The following is a 16,181-nucleotide window of genomic DNA, read 5'->3' on the forward strand; positions in this document are numbered from 1 at the left end:
ACTTCAATGGACCGCAAGTGCCTGCAGAGAGTGGTAAAGCCTGCTGAGAGGATGTCATGTGTTAGAAACATCATTAACACACCCACCTCCGACATCCCCGAAATCCTCTTGGGTGAGCTCTTGCAGTCAGGATGGCCGAGCGGTCTAAGGCGCTGCGTTCAGGTCGCAGTCTCCCCTGGAGGCGTGGGTTCGAATCCCACTTCTGACATTGTGCTTTTCATTTGGGCATAGCCTGCAGCAAGACATCAGTACTTTGAAATGTCTGGACATCTGTTCCAGGTGGACGTCTCTATATATGGTGTCTGTTGACTTCCTACATAGCTATGAGACCTCCGTTGAAAAAGCCTTGTTCTTGGTGGCACAGCCAGGGTATCACGCTGTATTACAGTATCTCACCATGTGGTGCATCTAGCAATTTGGGCCCCCAAGGCGAAGGGACACGTGTGGTTTCCTCCGCATCTGTTGTTTTTCACTTTTATTTCTTATTCATCTAAGAAAGTTCTACTTGTAACTTCTTCCCAACCCTACAAAACATATTATCAGTTTCACAAATATACTCACAGTAAAATGAATTTGGTTTTCCAGCAGAATCCATGACAGAAGTTGATGATGGGCCTCTGTCTTCTACCACCAGCTCTCCAGGTTCTTGACCTCTTCTCTGAAGATGGTTTTTATTGATCCATTCAGCATAAGTTACCATGGTGATTTATCCCGATAAGAAGTGAACGACCTTCGTAGGAGTGGAAACCCTGAATTTAACCTGAAGTTATCCCGAAAAATGCCAATGTGGCTTTGTAGTACGAGTCCGAGAAGTCCTGCCACGTTGATGGAATGAGAAAAATCCTCTTCCCTCCCTCCTCCCTATTTCGTGAGTAGGGTTTTACGTAAACCAACTCTCAGGTTCCACCGAGACTTGAACTCGGATCACTGGATTCAAAGTCCAGAGTGCTGACCATTACACCATGGAACCACAAAAGAGTTGGAAGTTATTTTTGCCGCCGCCCGTTCTGGATCACTGCAGATGCGCGTCATAGGCCAGGTATCCTTTGATAGTGCTACCGCAAGTCCTCCCTCCTCCCTCACCCTTTATTCAACATGTAGAAAACCCTACTCACTGTTTTAATCACACTCCATCAAAATGATTGGCTAAAGAATGCAAGTGTGCATCATGCGAGAGGTCATACTACTGTTATGTGAAATATCTGTGTAGCAGCAAGCATGCTGCTGACCAAAGTGCAGGACAGCAGGGTAATACAGCACGGAAAAGGAAACCTGGCCTATAATGTGCATCCGCAGCAATCCTGAAGCATGGGCGAGGATCATTTGCTGCAGAGAGTGGTAAAGACTGCTGAGAGGATTGTCAGGACATCACTCCCCTCTCTGCAGGACATCTACCACTGCAGTGTCCACAGAAGAGCCTGCTCTATTGTTGAGGACTCCACCCACCTCCAACACAGACCGTTCCCACCTCTGCCCTCTGGCAGACAGTACAGAGGTGTGAAGTGCAGGACAGCAGGGTAATACAGCATGGCAAAAGGATACCTGGCCTATAATGTGCCTCTGCAGCAATTCTGAAGCATCGGTGAGGATAGTTTGCTTGCTTTCTGTTGTGGCTCCATTGGGTAATGTTCAGCACTCCGGACTTTGAATAAAGTGATCCGAGTTAAAGTCTCGACGGAAACTGAATTTCAGATTTTCTAAGTCCTTCTCTTGAGATATGGAGGATGTTTCTCATATGCACAATGTGGCAGGAGATCAGGTGGTCAGTTGAGTTTACATCAACACAGAAACCTCAGGTTTATTAAAGTTACGGTGAGGTAACATACGAAGTTTGCCATGGCCATTACATTGACACCGGTGTCCCTGCTGTTTTCTCACATGGGCTCATTTGAACATAATCTGGTGAAACTCAACATAAAGTCTCTCTCAAAACCAGGTCCCACCGAGACTTGAACTCGGATCACTGGATTCAGAGTCCAGAGTGCTGACCATTACACCATGGAACCATTGCACATGAGTACAAAAGTTATTCGTGGGTGTCTGCATCAGTAATGACCTCACCTGGACACTCAACACCACCCAGCCGCTCAAGAAAGCACTACCGCGGTTGCACTTCCGAAAGAGGCTGAGGAAATTTGGCTTGTCCCCGAATATCTTCTGCAACTTCTACAGCTGCAGTACTGAGAGCATCTTGACCAGCTGCCTCAGCGTGTGGTATGTTAGCACCACTTCAATGGACCGCAAGTGCCTGCAGAGAGTGGTAAAGCCTGCTGAGAGGATGTCATGTGTTAGAAACATCATTAACACACCCACCTCCGACATCCCCGAAATCCTCTTGGGTGAGCTCTTGCAGTCAGGATGGCCGAGCGGTCTAAGGCGCTGCGTTCAGGTCGCAGTCTCCCCTGGAGGCGTGGGTTCGAATCCCACTTCTGACATTGTGCTTTTCATTTGGGCATAGCCTGCAGCAAGACATCAGTACTTTGAAATGTCTGGACATCTGTTCCAGGTGGACGTCTCTATATATGGTGTCTGTTGACTTCCTACATAGCTATGAGACCTCCGTTGAAAAAGCCTTGTTCTTGGTGGCACAGCCAGGGTATCACGCTGTATTACAGTATCTCACCATGTGGTGCATCTAGCAATTTGGGCCCCCAAGGCGAAGGGACACGTGTGGTTTCCTCCGCATCTGTTGTTTTTCACTTTTATTTCTTATTCATCTAAGAAAGTTCTACTTGTAACTTCTTCCCAACCCTACAAAACATATTATCAGTTTCACAAATATACTCACAGTAAAATGAATTTGGTTTTCCAGCAGAATCCATGACAGAAGTTGATGATGGGCCTCTGTCTTCTACCACCAGCTCTCCAGGTTCTTGACCTCTTCTCTGAAGATGGTTTTTATTGATCCATTCAGCATAAGTTACCATGGTGATTTATCCCGATAAGAAGTGAACGACCTTCGTAGGAGTGGAAACCCTGAATTTAACCTGAAGTTATCCCGAAAAATGCCAATGTGGCTTTGTAGTACGAGTCCGAGAAGTCCTGCCACGTTGATGGAATGAGAAAAATCCTCTTCCCTCCCTCCTCCCTATTTCGTGAGTAGGGTTTTACGTAAACCAACTCTCAGGTTCCACCGAGACTTGAACTCGGATCACTGGATTCAAAGTCCAGAGTGCTGACCATTACACCATGGAACCACAAAAGAGTTGGAAGTTATTTTTGCCGCCGCCCGTTCTGGATCACTGCAGATGCGCGTCATAGGCCAGGTATCCTTTGATAGTGCTACCGCAAGTCCTCCCTCCTCCCTCACCCTTTATTCAACATGTAGAAAACCCTGCTCACTGTTTTAATCACACTCCATCAAAATGATTGGCTAAAGAATGCAAGTGTGCATCATGCGAGAGGTCATACTACTGTTATGTGAAATATCTGTGTAGCAGCAAGCATGCTGCTGACCAAAGTGCAGGACAGCAGGGTAATACAGCACGGAAAAGGAAACCTGGCCTATAATGTGCATCCGCAGCAATCCTGAAGCATGGGCGAGGATCATTTGCTGCAGAGAGTGGTAAAGACTGCTGAGAGGATTGTCAGGACATCACTCCCCTCTCTGCAGGACATCTACCACTGCAGTGTCCACAGAAGAGCCTGCTCTATTGTTGAGGACTCCACCCACCTCCAACACAGACCGTTCCCACCTCTGCCCTCTGGCAGACAGTACAGAGGTGTGAAGTGCAGGACAGCAGGGTAATACAGCATGGCAAAAGGATACCTGGCCTATAATGTGCCTCTGCAGCAATTCTGAAGCATCGGTGAGGATAGTTTGCTTGCTTTCTGTTGTGGCTCCATTGGGTAATGTTCAGCACTCCGGACTTTGAATAAAGTGATCCGAGTTAAAGTCTCGACGGAAACTGAATTTCAGATTTTCTAAGTCCTTCTCTTGAGATATGGAGGATGTTTCTCATATGCACAATGTGGCAGGAGATCAGGTGGTCAGTTGAGTTTACATCAACACAGAAACCTCAGGTTTATTAAAGTTACGGTGAGGTAACATACGAAGTTTGCCATGGCCATTACATTGACACCGGTGTCCCTGCTGTTTTCTCACATGGGCTCATTTGAACATAATCTGGTGAAACTCAACATAAAGTCTCTCTCAAAACCAGGTCCCACCGAGACTTGAACTCGGATCACTGGATTCAGAGTCCAGAGTGCTGACCATTACACCATGGAACCATTGCACATGAGTAAAAAAGTTATTCGTGGGTGTCTGCATCAGTAATGACCTCACCTGGACACTCAACACCACCCAGCCGCTCAAGAAAGCACTACCGCGGTTGCACTTCCGAAAGAGGCTGAGGAAATTTGGCTTGTCCCCGAATATCTTCTGCAACTTCTACAGCTGCAGTACTGAGAGCATCTTGACCAGCTGCCTCAGCGTGTGGTATGTTAGCACCACTTCAATGGACCGCAAGTGCCTGCAGAGAGTGGTAAAGCCTGCTGAGAGGATGTCATGTGTTAGAAACATCATTAACACACCCACCTCCGACATCCCCGAAATCCTCTTGGGTGAGCTCTTGCAGTCAGGATGGCCGAGCGGTCTAAGGCGCTGCGTTCAGGTCGCAGTCTCCCCTGGAGGCGTGGGTTCGAATCCCACTTCTGACATTGTGCTTTTCATTTGGGCATAGCCTGCAGCAAGACATCAGTACTTTGAAATGTCTGGACATCTGTTCCAGGTGGACGTCTCTATATATGGTGTCTGTTGACTTCCTACATAGCTATGAGACCTCCGTTGAAAAAGCCTTGTTCTTGGTGGCACAGCCAGGGTATCACGCTGTATTACAGTATCTCACCATGTGGTGCATCTAGCAATTTGGGCCCCCAAGGCGAAGGGACACGTGTGGTTTCCTCCGCATCTGTTGTTTTTCACTTTTATTTCTTATTCATCTAAGAAAGTTCTACTTGTAACTTCTTCCCAACCCTACAAAACATATTATCAGTTTCACAAATATACTCACAGTAAAATGAATTTGGTTTTCCAGCAGAATCCATGACAGAAGTTGATGATGGGCCTCTGTCTTCTACCACCAGCTCTCCAGGTTCTTGACCTCTTCTCTGAAGATGGTTTTTATTGATCCATTCAGCATAAGTTACCATGGTGATTTATCCCGATAAGAAGTCAACGACCTTCGTAGGAGTGGAAACCCTGAATTTAACCTGAAGTTATCCCGAAAAATGCCAATGTGGCTTTGTAGTACGAGTCCGAGAAGTCCTGCCACGTTGATGGAATGAGAAAAATCCTCTTCCCTCCCTCCTCCCTATTTCGTGAGTAGGGTTTTACGTAAACCAACTCTCAGGTTCCACCGAGACTTGAACTCGGATCACTGGATTCAAAGTCCAGAGTGCTGACCATTACACCATGGAACCACAAAAGAGTTGGAAGTTATTTTTGCCGCCGCCCGTTCTGGATCACTGCAGATGCGCGTCATAGGCCAGGTATCCTTTGATAGTGCTACCGCAAGTCCTCCCTCCTCCCTCACCCTTTATTCAACATGTAGAAAACCCTACTCACTGTTTTAATCACACTCCATCAAAATGATTGGCTAAAGAATGCAAGTGTGCATCATGCGAGAGGTCATACTACTGTTATGTGAAATATCTGTGTAGCAGCAAGCATGCTGCTGACCAAAGTGCAGGACAGCAGGGTAATACAGCACGGAAAAGGAAACCTGGCCTATAATGTGCATCCGCAGCAATCCTGAAGCATGGGCGAGGATCATTTGCTGCAGAGAGTGGTAAAGACTGCTGAGAGGATTGTCAGGACATCACTCCCCTCTCTGCAGGACATCTACCACTGCAGTGTCCACAGAAGAGCCTGCTCTATTGTTGAGGACTCCACCCACCTCCAACACAGACCGTTCCCACCTCTGCCCTCTGGCAGACAGTACAGAGGTGTGAAGTGCAGGACAGCAGGGTAATACAGCATGGCAAAAGGATACCTGGCCTATAATGTGCCTCTGCAGCAATTCTGAAGCATCGGTGAGGATAGTTTGCTTGCTTTCTGTTGTGGCTCCATTGGGTAATGTTCAGCACTCCGGACTTTGAATAAAGTGATCCGAGTTAAAGTCTCGACGGAAACTGAATTTCAGATTTTCTAAGTCCTTCTCTTGAGATATGGAGGATGTTTCTCATATGCACAATGTGGCAGGAGATCAGGTGGTCAGTTGAGTTTACATCAACACAGAAACCTCAGGTTTATTAAAGTTACGGTGAGGTAACATACGAAGTTTGCCATGGCCATTACATTGACACCGGTGTCCCTGCTGTTTTCTCACATGGGCTCATTTGAACATAATCTGGTGAAACTCAACATAAAGTCTCTCTCAAAACCAGGTCCCACTGAGACTTGAACTCGGATCACTGGATTCAGAGTCCAGAGTGCTGACCATTACACCATGGAACCATTGCACATGAGTAAAAAAGTTATTCGTGGGTGTCTGCATCAGTAATGACCTCACCTGGACACTCAACACCACCCAGCCGCTCAAGAAAGCACTACCGCGGTTGCACTTCCGAAAGAGGCTGAGGAAATTTGGCTTGTCCCCGAATATCTTCTGCAACTTCTACAGCTGCAGTACTGAGAGCATCTTGACCAGCTGCCTCAGCGTGTGGTATGTTAGCACCACTTCAATGGACCGCAAGTGCCTGCAGAGAGTGGTAAAGCCTGCTGAGAGGATGTCATGTGTTAGAAACATCATTAACACACCCACCTCCGACATCCCCGAAATCCTCTTGGGTGAGCTCTTGCAGTCAGGATGGCCGAGCGCTGCGTTCAAGCTGGGGAACAATCGTCCGTCAAGGAGGGGGGAGAGAGGGGGGAAAGAAAAAAGAAGAAAAAAGAAGAGAAAAGGGAGAAAAAGGGAAAAAATGAAAATTTGTGTCCATATCTATTTGTTCCATGTATTTCTAGCTGCCTGGAAGCAAAAAGCTAACTTTTGACATTGCCCGAGGCGGGATTCGAACCACCGAACTGTGGAATTTAAAGGGAAACGCTCAATGGAGGAGAGTGGCTCCCCCTGCTGCGTCACCGTGACGCACACACTGCTGACACTCCCAGGTGTTTGAGGTGTTCCCCAGGTATGAAGCTGGGCTAGCCCAAAAGTTTAGGTTGTAAATTATTAGACAATATATAACTACTACAAAGAAATGGCTGCTTTTAAGGTTCTTCCCTGCACCTTGTAGTAGTAATAGTAACTTAGTGTCAATATTTTGATAAATTATTTATGTGTAATATGTGTGAAGTGTAATGATTTTTTGCTTTTCTTCTCTCACCTACCTGCAGGACCAAAAAGCTCACTGTCACAGGCTCATCACATGACTTGGATAGCGTCTGAAACCTCTCTTGTTAATAAAATACTATGTTACTTTTATTGTTGTCATTATTTCTTATTTTCATTATTGTTGTTATTATTAATATTAGGACACTTTTGCTGTACACCAGTTTTGTTTGTTCAGAGAAAAAAGAAACAAATATACACTTAAAAAGATAAAAAAGATTTAATTAAAAAAAGAGCAAAAAAAGTTCAACAAATGCAATGAAAAAGTAGAAAAATCTATTATTTACAGTAAGCACACACTATATATATCAATACTTTAACAAACAACATTTTAAACTATTTACAAAACAACCATTATTTAGAATTATTAATTAAATACACACACAATACTACTACACTATATACAACTACTATTTACAACTCTTTACTATTTACAATACATACATGATCACTTGTTCAACTTTTTTCTCATTTCCTCCAACCATTGAGCTTTAGGAACAGGATCAGACAGAGGACAGTACACTGTGCCACGGTACTGACTGTGTCCAGTGTCAGCAGTGCGGAACTGACCACACTTTTTGCAGGTGTTTGCCTCTACTGTCCGCCTGTATGGTCTCTTCAGGGCTGTGCCAGCTTCCACTGTGCGTTTAGCTGCGCTGCTTTGTGGCTGAGCTACAGACACAGGGAGGACCACTGGCAAAAGGTTTAGAGTTTGTCCTGCTGGATTGAGGATCTGAGGGGAGGGGGTTTGAAATGGTCGTGGTGCTGGAGGAGGTGTGACAAATAAATGTCCCTTTGGCACGATGGAGCGCGGGCGCTGACTCCAAACTGCCTGTCTCTGCTGTGCCTGCCCTGCTGTACTCTCAGGCAGCCGGTATTGATGTTCACGATGAGCTGGCTTGGGCACAGCAGGAAGCACTCTTGCATCCGGAAGAGGCTCGTTGGACACAGGTAGTGCTGGTGGCAAAGCCCCGGTGCCCTGAAGCAGCACAGACAGCTCCTGTCGCTTCTGTCGCTTATTGTGCCACTGAACAAGGGTGTTCTGGTTAACCTCCACCAGCTGAATGGCTGTTCCCTGCATCACCAGGGAGTTACCAACCACGAGCTGTCTGATTTTATGGTAGTCCCTGAGAATTAGGGACCACCTGGAATCAGCCGTCCTGCCTCGCCGTACTGGGTTCGGGTGGAGATTGCAGAGCCTGATGAAAATGTTTTCCACCAAACGGCAGCAGTCAGGCCACTGAGCCGGTGCACTGCTTGCTCCCAACATGCAACGGGTGGTGCTCTCCACACCAGGAGTTGTTGGGGGCTTCTTTGGTGTTCGAAACCGTCCACTCAAAAGTCTCTCCTGGTGTCGTGCTGCATACACCACCCGCTGTTTGTCCACATCATCCAGGCTCCCCCACAGTGCGATGATTGTGTCCGTCTGCTGGTTGGTGAGACAGAGAGCAGACTGTTCCCGCAGCTCTACCAAATACTCAGCAAGTCTGTCCACATGCTGGTACCCAGGAACATTCTGCTCATCAACAGCCTAGGCAAAGGATAAAACACGTTAGAAAATATAAATGTAAAACCTTCATTGACACTGAGCTTTCATGACACTGTATTAATGCTGTGGGTTTTATAAAATATATGTACAGTTATCTATAGATCGACACTATTCTAAATTGAGACACTTACCATATGGTCAGAGGACGAACCCGTGGACACAGTGGATGAGGCAAAGGTGGATGTGGCGGAGGTCACGGTGGATGCGGCGGAGGTCACGGTGGATGCGGCGGAGGTCACGGCGGATGCGGCGGAGGTCACGGTGGATGTGGCGGGAACCAGGATGGATCTGCTGGGGGCCAGGGAGGAGACGCTGGAGGCCAGGCTGCTGACCAGTGAACCGACAGCAGATGTGGTAGTGGAGGGATGAGGAGTCCGAGAGGCTGGAGCCTGAGGGACCTCCAGGTCCAGCACTGTGGGGTCACCTGTGAGGTCAGAGAACCCCTCATCCTCCTCCACGCTGTCCTCCACTTCATGCTGCTCAACCAGTTTAGCAGTCTCCTCTGAATCAGGATGCATGTCCTGCAGTGCCTGACCTGTCTGCCTGAACAGGTACTGCACCCCGATGAGCTCTCCTGAAACAACATATGAAAAATGGATCATTTACAAAGGTTAACAGGAGGTTTTAAAACCGAGCAGAAATACTAGTGTGTTCACAGATGCTTACCAGTGTAGCACGAGGGTGGACTAAACTCTGGTGCCACCTTCCTGCCAAACAGCTTCTGATAATTGCTGTTGACACAGTGAAGCAGGTCACCAGAGTAGCTGCGTAAAGATGATGGTCCGGCAGCTAGAGCAGCACTACCCCGATCCTGGTTCCACCGATGCAGTCCTTCCAGCAGGTAGGCCTGAAAATTCAGGCTGTTGGCACTGGTTCCTAGAAGTAAATTTTTAAAGATTAAATTCTAAAGTATTATTAGACTAAATGAGCAACATGTCTGAGGGACACAAACCTGGAATGAAGCGGTTCAGGTGGAGGTGAAAGGACTCGAGAGATGTGGAGCCTCGAGCACATCTGAAGGTGGGCAACCGCACCCCTCCCTTTGTGAGCTCCCCTGTTTTGGCGTACAGAGCAACACCTGGCAGGTCCTGGATGCACTTTACATGTTTCTTCTGGACACGCCAAATGTGCTCTATCCTCTCCCTGTCAAACAGGGGAACTCCAAGGGAGTCGTTCCCATTGGTCCCCATGAGTCCCTGCAACAGATTCTCCAGCAGCCGGACGGTGGTCTCCTCACCACGGGTCCTCCTCCGACAGTGAAGAGCCAGCTCCTCCCTGGTCAGGTATTTGCTGAGGTCAGTATCCGTGATGGAAGACAGGCCCTGGGATTGAAGCTGCTGTCTTTTAGCTACACGCAACAGAGCCAAATCAGTTGCATCCCAATCGAATATGCACGCAGACAGACGTGACATAAACAGAGGGTACAGTTGATGAGCATCTGTTGCACATCCCAGGGCCAGACGGCGCATGAAGTGCCAGATATCCAGCCTTATGGAGAGGGCGGGCCACCCGCTGAATCTGGCCTTCAGCTTTGTCTCCTCTGCCTCAGCACAGCAGCCACAGTCCACATAGAGGGCGACAGGAGGATCCACTCGAGCCTGCTGGTACCTCTTCACCAAGTCAGCTGCCATCAGGTCCAGTTCAGCTCCCTCCTGAGCGGTCAGCACACTCATGAGTATCTGGCCATGCTCATTTCCCACAGAGGTGAGCCAGAGCGCTGTCCCCTTGGCCTTTCCGGCCAGCTTCTTGGTGATCTGAAGGACACAAAATATATAGGACTTCAGTGAACATGATTAAAAAAATACTGAAATACAGGATGCATTTAATAATCAGTAGCCTAATTTTAAAGAAAAAAAGATTGTTTAACCTTTTTGGTTGAATCCATTTTAAGGATGGTGCCATGTGTTGACGTGATTGTGGCCTTGATGTGGTCCAGCCTTGTAAGAATGTCCTGGCTGTACACGGACAAGAGCCACTTACAACTTGGCACCACAGCAGGCTCTGGAGGCTCAGGGAATGCTATGGGCAACAGTCCGGGGCGCTGGAGGAAGTCCACACACTCTGTGGTGTACCGTGCCACCCGATTCAGCCACTCCTCTGTGTGGTTCTCCTTCAGCTGCTTCAGGAGTCTCGTGGGACTGTTACCCAGGCCTCTCTCCCGCAGAAGCCGGATCACCCGGATGTCACAGGCAAACCTTGGTCACAGATAGGATACAAGATATATCAGTTGGAATGTTTTACATCATTCTATTTGACAAGGCAAAGGGGAAAAGAAACGTTACTCACTTTTGTGTGAGGATGACCCGAAACTCTGAACGGTGAGCCAAGTCCAGCTGTGTGAGGACAGTCTGGCTCCATGAGACATGGTTGGCTCTACATTTGGTGCAGGTCAGAGTCTCTGTCACCATGTTGTAGATCCTGTCCACGTCCAGGACCCGTCGTGCTCTCTTGTGCAACCCTGCTCCTGTGAGTTGGTGCTGGCCACAGGCAGGGTTGGGACAGACCACCTTCACCTTCCACAACTTATATGGCATCCACACCAGCAGTGGATGTGCAAAAAAGCGGTCCGGTGCAGGAGCCTGGTGGTACAGCTGGCTTGGCTGTGGAGGATGGTACCAGAGCTTCAGGTTTTGCTGAAGCTCCAGTTTCCCCTTGGGCCCCACCTTTAAGAGGGTCTTTGCAATCCACTTGTGGTCTGCAGTTGGCAAGCCCTCTGACCACAGGCGGGGCAGCTGGGGAGTCGCTGGAGCTTCAGGTGTGTCAGTCCTGGGGTCCGCAGTCTGGGCAAAGACAAAATAACACATGAACATGCTTGATACTTGTAAAAAGAACTGCAGATGCTCTATGATATATGAAATGCTAAATTACTTACTGACACAGAAGCACACACTGCTGCAGGACCTGGTACAACCACCTGAGCAGCTGTCTGAGGGTCTGGAGCCTGTAACAGCATGGCAAGAGTCACACACAATCAAACCTTCAGTTATTATTCTACAGTATATAGTATAGCAATTTTATTTGACTGTTTTATATTATATATTTATATCATTGTTTATTTGATTGATTGTGTGTCACAGTGCAGATTCAAATAAAGGCAATATTATTTTCAAGTTATTTATTGGATCACAAATTAAGTACTGAAGAATATTTGTTTTGCTGTAACCGTGACTGTTTCTCCACCTTGCGTTTTGCAAGGGACTGTTCATTTGTATTTAGATTGATTTTTGACACATTTCTCTGATATTGCAGATGCAGTAGATGACTTTACTGCTGCCCTACTGATCATAGTAAGTAGTATACTTGCATGTTCATCACATGACACAATTAATCACTTAATGAATTAATTAAAAGCAATAAGTGTGACACCATGTGTCACACTTATTGCTAACTCTGTGATCAAGGCGGGATCATCATCAAAGCACCTCCAACTGTACCATGGTTGTATGAGCATCAAAAAACACAGCTGTACTTCTTTCTGTTACATATCCAACAAGATGTTCTGTGTTGTTGTGTTCTGTTTCTGAAACTACACATGAACTACTTGGATGTTTCAGGTTGGAATGTCAGTATGATAGGAGGGAATGAGGGGCACGAATAGTAATTTTGTATGCATGTTGTATGTTAATTTTGTATGCATTATAAGTTGTTTTGGAGCTGATCTCTCTCTGTCTTTCTCTCTCTCTCTCAGGCACACACCACACACACGGCTACCTAGGCTGGATTGAGAAACCTGGTGTCTTAAGAGTGAGTCGTAACTCTCCTGCCAATGTTCTTGGACTTCCACACTAACAGTAACTACAGTTTTGTAACATGTACTGTATAGTGATGTTCATTATACTGATATTTTTTTTAATTTGAACTGTTTTGCCCAGACTTTATATTTACCAAACCTTTTTTTATATTTAACATGCAATTGTACTGCATGTGAAGGTTTTGCATGTCAACTTTACACTCAAATAAAAAGTAAAGAGCAGTAAGAAGCTGTGAAGGGTTTTCTCTTACATTGCAATCACAGGATTGAAAAATCAGTAGGTTTATTTTATTATGGTTCGCCATCTGCTTGTAGCCATGTTTCAAACAGAGATTTTGTGAAAGTGGCATCTATTAACATGTTTTCCTTAACAAAAGTGCCTTTAATTTCTAACCGTGTACACAATAATTCAGCCTAGGTAATTTTTGATTTGAATGTTTTTTACTATTCTTAATAATCTTGTATAGACACACTGTAATAGACTGTATTCAAACAGGTGTAATTACTCACTGAGACAGCAATGTTGGCTGCTGAACTGGAGCTTGCTTCAGCAGAGTCGGTGACTTGGGTCTGTAAAGCATTCAGTCATAAGTCACTTGCATTAATAACACAGCTGCATTAATAAAACAGGTTGCTTTTTGATCTCTTCTTACCTGGGATACTTTTCGGGCTCTGCAGAGATTTGGCTTTGCAGCAGCAACATGAGCACCACCGAATCTTGGCTTGGTGAACTGGAAGGGAATAAAAACACCACCAGACTGTATCATTAGAGGACTATACTGTCAAACTATAATATAATCCTGTGAGTCAGACATTCGTGGTCAGTTACGAGTGTCTAAATGTCCAAATACCATTGCCAAATTCAATAATGGTTGCTGCTTCGGTCCTCCTGCTCCCAGAACCTGTCCCACAGCAGCACTTTGTCCTACAGCGGTGTGGACTGGACCCACAGCTGGACTCTGCTGACCCATGGTACGCTGTGGCGGACCAGCCGTTGAAGTGGTGCTCTGGGTCAGACCCACTGCTGCAGGTCGTTGCTGCGTGGGCCCCTGAGCAGCACTCGCTCCGGTTGGCTGTTGGTTCGTTACAGAATAGATTTATCATAATTTGCATCTGCACTGATATGCATGCGCACACACACAAACATATGAACACACACTGCTTGAGTCTTGAACTGACCAGTGTTACCTTCGGAGCGTGGAATCCACAGGTACACTTCCTGAGCTGACCAAACAAGGACATCTGTCCATGCGTCTGCATGGGACATTTCTCAATCTACAAATAACAGTTGATATAAATGAACACAGACACAGAGCTGATGTAAATGACTTGCTCATGACATGTTTATTAACTCATTGGCTTTCACTGTATTTTCTATCATGAGTAAAAGTATGATTAGAGTACATAACAAGCAATAAAATAAACTGCGCAGTGCTCTTACCCTTTGATACAGCTCGTACCATTTCTTCTGTCTGGGAGCTGGCCTGTTCCCCTCACCTGCCGGCCAGGCCCCAGTGCTGGCAAACTTCTTCAGACGGGACATCCACTCTGAGTCCGCCATCGCCTTGTGTGTCTTTGGCTTGGTAGAAGATGCCTTCAGGGACGCGAATGAATGAATGCACGTCTTTAGCAGCCATGACAACACACGTGTCAGGTATAAAAGCCGGACCAGCGGCATCATAACGCTGTAATAACCCTATGAATGCTACCTGTGTGCACTCTACGACGAATACATTAGGACGGGTCACCGCGTCTGACGACACGCCATTGTAAGTTAACAACATGACAATTAGCACTGTGCAAACGACGTGACAACACACGCGCGCGAGGTGAAATCACTTCTAGGCTCAAACTGACGTCTCATAACGTGAACAGAAGTGTATTAGATGCGTAAATACTCACCATGTCGACTGAACAGACGTGCTTTATTCTCTTCTCGTTTCGAACGCTCCGCTCCTGCGCCGTATTCACCGCTCTAAACGCCCCCTGTCGGCCACGATAAATAAAATTCCCCGTCCAACATTTCCGCCCCGTGATTGGTCAAATGTTGGACCGGGGGAAGAATTCGGCGAAATGATTGGTCGTTGAATGTTGGACTTTCGAATCCGATTGGCTCTCGGAGTCCAACATTGCGAATGTTGGACGGACGCTTCTGCGGCTGCTGGCGTTCAGGTCGCAGTCTCCCCTGGAGGCGTGGGTTCGAATCCCACTTCTGACATTGTGCTTTTCATTTGGGCATAGCCTGCAGCAAGACATCAGTACTTTGAAATGTCTGGACATCTGTTCCAGGTGGACGTCTCTATATATGGTGTCTGTTGACTTCCTACATAGCTATGAGACCTCCGTTGAAAAAGCCTTGTTCTTGGTGGCACAGCCAGGGTATCACGCTGTATTACAGTATCTCACCATGTGGTGCATCTAGCAATTTGGGCCCCCAAGGCGAAGGGACACGTGTGGTTTCCTCCGCATCTGTTGTTTTTCACTTTTATTTCTTATTCATCTAAGAAAGTTCTACTTGTAACTTCTTCCCAACCCTACAAAACATATTATCAGTTTCACAAATATACTCACAGTAAAATGAATTTGGTTTTCCAGCAGAATCCATGACAGAAGTTGATGATGGGCCTCTGTCTTCTACCACCAGCTCTCCAGGTTCTTGACCTCTTCTCTGAAGATGGTTTTTATTGATCCATTCAGCATAAGTTACCATGGTGATTTATCCCGATAAGAAGTGAACGACCTTCATAGGAGTGGAAACCCTGAATTTAACCTGAAGTTATCCCGAAAAATGCCAATGTGGCTTTGTAGTACGAGTCCGAGAAGTCCTGCCACGTTGATGGAATGAGAAAAATCCTCTTCCCTCCCTCCTCCCTATTTCGTGAGTAGGGTTTTACGTAAACCAACTCTCAGGTTCCACCGAGACTTGAACTCGGATCACTGGATTCAAAGTCCAGAGTGCTGACCATTACACCATGGAACCACAAAAGAGTTGGAAGTTATTTTTGCCGCCGCCCGTTCTGGATCACTGCAGATGCGCGTCATAGGCCAGGTATCCTTTGATAGTGCTACCGCAAGTCCTCCCTCCTCCCTCACCCTTTATTCAACATGTAGAAAACCCTACTCACTGTTTTAATCACACTCCATCAAAATGATTGGCTAAAGAATGCAAGTGTGCATCATGCGAGAGGTCATACTACTGTTATGTGAAATATCTGTGTAGCAGCAAGCATGCTGCTGACCAAAGTGCAGGACAGCAGGGTAATACAGCACGGAAAAGGAAACCTGGCCTATAATGTGCATCCGCAGCAATCCTGAAGCATGGGCGAGGATAATTTGCTGCAGAGAGTGGTAAAGACTGCTGAGAGGATTGTCAGGACATCACTCCCCTCTCTGCAGGACATCTACCACTGCAGTGTCCACAGAAGAGCCTGCTCTATTGTTGAGGACTCCACCCACCTCCAACACAGACCGTTCCCACCTCTGCCCTCTGGCAGACAGTACAGAGGTGTGAAGTGCAGGACAGCAGGGTAATACAGCATGGCAAAAG

At 46.8% G+C, this 16,181-nt stretch overlaps 1 long non-coding RNA gene and 10 other non-coding genes across 11 annotated transcripts; 4 read left to right on the top strand and 7 right to left on the bottom strand.

Annotated features, from left to right (window-relative positions):
- Nucleotides 1–125: 125 nt before the first annotated feature.
- On the top strand, nucleotides 126–208 carry trnal-cag (transfer RNA leucine (anticodon CAG)). Its single transcript has one exon. It is a non-coding gene; the product is annotated as a tRNA-Leu (tRNA).
- Nucleotides 209–898: 690 nt separating this feature from the next.
- On the bottom strand, nucleotides 899–970 carry trnaq-uug (transfer RNA glutamine (anticodon UUG)). Its single transcript has one exon. It is a non-coding gene; the product is annotated as a tRNA-Gln (tRNA).
- Nucleotides 971–1,934: 964 nt separating this feature from the next.
- trnaq-cug (transfer RNA glutamine (anticodon CUG)) lies at nucleotides 1,935–2,006 on the bottom strand. The gene has a single exon. It is a non-coding gene; the product is annotated as a tRNA-Gln (tRNA).
- Nucleotides 2,007–2,352: 346 nt separating this feature from the next.
- trnal-cag (transfer RNA leucine (anticodon CAG)) lies at nucleotides 2,353–2,435 on the top strand. The gene has a single exon. It is a non-coding gene; the product is annotated as a tRNA-Leu (tRNA).
- Nucleotides 2,436–3,125: 690 nt separating this feature from the next.
- On the bottom strand, nucleotides 3,126–3,197 carry trnaq-uug (transfer RNA glutamine (anticodon UUG)). The gene has a single exon. It is a non-coding gene; the product is annotated as a tRNA-Gln (tRNA).
- Nucleotides 3,198–4,161: 964 nt separating this feature from the next.
- On the bottom strand, nucleotides 4,162–4,233 carry trnaq-cug (transfer RNA glutamine (anticodon CUG)). Its single transcript has one exon. It is a non-coding gene; the product is annotated as a tRNA-Gln (tRNA).
- Nucleotides 4,234–4,579: 346 nt separating this feature from the next.
- On the top strand, nucleotides 4,580–4,662 carry trnal-cag (transfer RNA leucine (anticodon CAG)). The gene has a single exon. It is a non-coding gene; the product is annotated as a tRNA-Leu (tRNA).
- A 690-nt stretch (nucleotides 4,663–5,352) lies between these two features.
- On the bottom strand, nucleotides 5,353–5,424 carry trnaq-uug (transfer RNA glutamine (anticodon UUG)). The gene has a single exon. It is a non-coding gene; the product is annotated as a tRNA-Gln (tRNA).
- Nucleotides 5,425–6,388: 964 nt separating this feature from the next.
- trnaq-cug (transfer RNA glutamine (anticodon CUG)) lies at nucleotides 6,389–6,460 on the bottom strand. Its single transcript has one exon. It is a non-coding gene; the product is annotated as a tRNA-Gln (tRNA).
- Nucleotides 6,461–6,827: 367 nt separating this feature from the next.
- Nucleotides 6,828–7,427, top strand: LOC138410541 (uncharacterized). The gene is made up of 2 exons (XR_011243249.1): nucleotides 6,828–7,134; nucleotides 7,340–7,427. It is a non-coding gene; the product is annotated as an uncharacterized lncRNA (long non-coding RNA).
- Nucleotides 7,428–15,542: 8,115 nt separating this feature from the next.
- trnaq-uug (transfer RNA glutamine (anticodon UUG)) lies at nucleotides 15,543–15,614 on the bottom strand. The gene has a single exon. It is a non-coding gene; the product is annotated as a tRNA-Gln (tRNA).
- Nucleotides 15,615–16,181: the final 567 nt, after the last annotated feature.

The sequence above is a fragment of the Paralichthys olivaceus genome, chromosome 6, assembly GCF_024713975.1.
Source record: "Paralichthys olivaceus isolate ysfri-2021 chromosome 6, ASM2471397v2, whole genome shotgun sequence".
Taxonomy (NCBI): domain Eukaryota; kingdom Metazoa; phylum Chordata; class Actinopteri; order Pleuronectiformes; family Paralichthyidae; genus Paralichthys; species Paralichthys olivaceus.